Below are 2,436 nucleotides of genomic sequence, written 5' to 3'. Positions count from 1 at the left end.
AATGTATGCCCTGTCATTTCAATTAGAGGATAAAATATTTGTAGGTAACAGTCATTTGTATTTATTGTATAAGTTTCATGGCATCCTGCTTATAGCAACTGTAAAAAGAATATTTGCTAAGGTGTTTTTTAAATTTCATGTACTAGTGAAAGGGAGAATAATATGAATGGCTGAAACCATGAATTGTTGTGGAAGGTGTGATGATAGAAATCTTTTTCTCTGTGTTGCAGAGGAACCATGCAAAACCAGTAAGGGAAAAAAAAAAACTCAATTACCCCACCTGGACAAGAAGGAGGACTTCTTTTCCAGATGAGTGTCTTACCTGAAGGAAATGAGTAAAACCAGCAAAACACCCTTACTCTCCCAGGGTACTTGCAGTGAAAGACAGGATCTAAGTGACCTTCATGCATGCTCTACATGCAAAGGTTGGTGTTATTACTTACTGAAACAACACTGAGTAACCGAGCACATTCTTCTTTCTTATTTTCTTCTCAACTTCAATCTTTTACTTTACTGTTCTTTGTTTTCAGGGAAAAGCAGCTGAAATCCCAACTCAAGGTGACTTAAACCAGAAGGAAATTACTCTCTTAAATAACAGGTGGTCTAGAATCTGATGGTTCTGCAGGAAGGTCCAGAAACTCAACTAAGTCATCAAGAATGAGATCCTTTCCCACTCTGTTTTGCATAGTACTGGCTTCAAACCAAACTTGGTTCCCCTCAGTCATAAGGTAAGAAGGGTAGCCCAGGCAGGAACTTGTAGGCATAGAAGGGAAAACTCGAGAGCATCAAATACAGTAACATGCTCCCTTACTTGTCTCCATTAGAAGAAATGGAAAACTCCCCATGCTGTAAAGTCATTTCCTTCAGCCTGATGGGGCCAAAAAAGGTCACATGCCTGTTTCCTGACCAATCATGATCTCCATGAAAAATGCCATACACTGATTTGCTTAGAGTGAGATTCTACTCCTGGGGATAGAGAGGCTTCCTGAACAAAATTGGGTGTGCATTCATAAGTAGAAAAGGGAGAAAGGTGTTGGAAAGGCAACTGAGTGTGCCTTCCTAGTATGAACTGCTTTCTAGAAAAACAAGATGACTTTATAACTCATTCAAGTTCCACTTCATTTATCCATCCATTCGTCCACTCACTCGATGAATATTTATTGGGTGCTTACTCTGAACCGGGCTTTAGGCAAGCTTATTGAGGCACCTCAAGAATTTTTCAAATACCTCTGCACATATTTTTCATTCACTTGCCACATATGGAGGCAAGTAGCCATATAAAGAGACAGATGTACTCACATGGCACATTTTTAAAAACCCATGCTCCTAACACTCAGTTCTCACATTCAGATCTTCATAAATCTGGATTCCAAGGGGACCAGGTCACGATATCATTTTGGGCCATTGTCAAGGAGGATTTACGATGGCTGTTTGCATGACCCAACCATATGCTGTGGCTGGGGAAATACTCTGGTTAGCCTGATTTGACGTATGTATTGATGACAAAGAAAGTTACACCACACCACAGGAAAAAAACAACATGAAAACACTCCCCAATTTATCAGTGAACTGCCTGTAGAAATAATGACCTTCTTGGTAAAATCAAGAGATGATTAAAAATAATTAATGATACTTCTTGAAAAAGACATAACAATCAGAGGATCTGGAAGCCAGCTGTTGAAACATTTCTTGAGAAGGTATATTTTATTGGCTCTGTGAAATGTGTGCCTTTAGCCCTACAGTAAAAGGCCAGGAAAGGCAGACCTGACCCAGAGATAATGCTGGTTTTCTGTTCTTATATCTTTTCAGCACAAAGCCCAAGTCCAGGGAAACCAGGCGTGATTTTTCTGAACTGACTCGATCTTTTCCCATTAATAACGTGAGAAATCTGTGTGTCTTACCTGATGCTCTGAGATAAAGGGATTCCTTACCTTCACACATACACCAAACGCTCGATTTCCAAAATGAAGCCAGAAAAAGAAAGAAGAAGAATGCATTGAGCCTTGGTTTCCTCATCTTTCGAGTAGAGACAATACTATATCAACGAGATGGATTTGAGATTAAATAAAATACTGTATATATATATGTAAAATACCAGCAAGGGCAAGAAGTGGGGAGAGAGGTTAACTACAAAACAGCAGCACGAGGGAATTTTTTAGAGTGGTGAAACCATATCTTCATAGTGATGGTGGTTACATAGCTTTATGCTAGTCCTATACATTAAAAAGAGTGAATTTTAATTAATATTTATGTATGTATGTGTGTGTATATATATACACACACATGTGAGCATGTGTGTGTATATATATGTGTGCGTGTATATATATGTGTATATATGTGTGTATATATACACATATATGTATATATGTATACACACAGACACACACACACATATATACACACATATATATACATATATATGTGTGTGTGTGTGTG

General features: G+C 38.2%; 1 long non-coding RNA gene across 1 annotated transcript; it reads left to right on the top strand.

The window, feature by feature from the left end:
- Window positions 1–245: 245 nt before the first annotated feature.
- On the top strand, window positions 246–2,108 carry LOC111746608. The gene is made up of 3 exons (XR_002783200.1): window positions 246–425; window positions 531–728; window positions 1,810–2,108. It is a non-coding gene; the product is annotated as an uncharacterized LOC111746608 (long non-coding RNA).
- The last annotated feature ends 328 nt before the right edge of the window (window positions 2,109–2,436 follow it).

This window comes from Pteropus vampyrus, unplaced genomic scaffold (genome assembly GCF_000151845.1).
Source record: "Pteropus vampyrus isolate Shadow unplaced genomic scaffold, Pvam_2.0 Scaffold195, whole genome shotgun sequence".
NCBI lineage: Eukaryota > Metazoa > Chordata > Mammalia > Chiroptera > Pteropodidae > Pteropus > Pteropus vampyrus.
The sequence above is the reverse complement of the archived record's forward strand: the minus strand, read 5'-3'. Positions and strand labels throughout refer to the sequence as shown.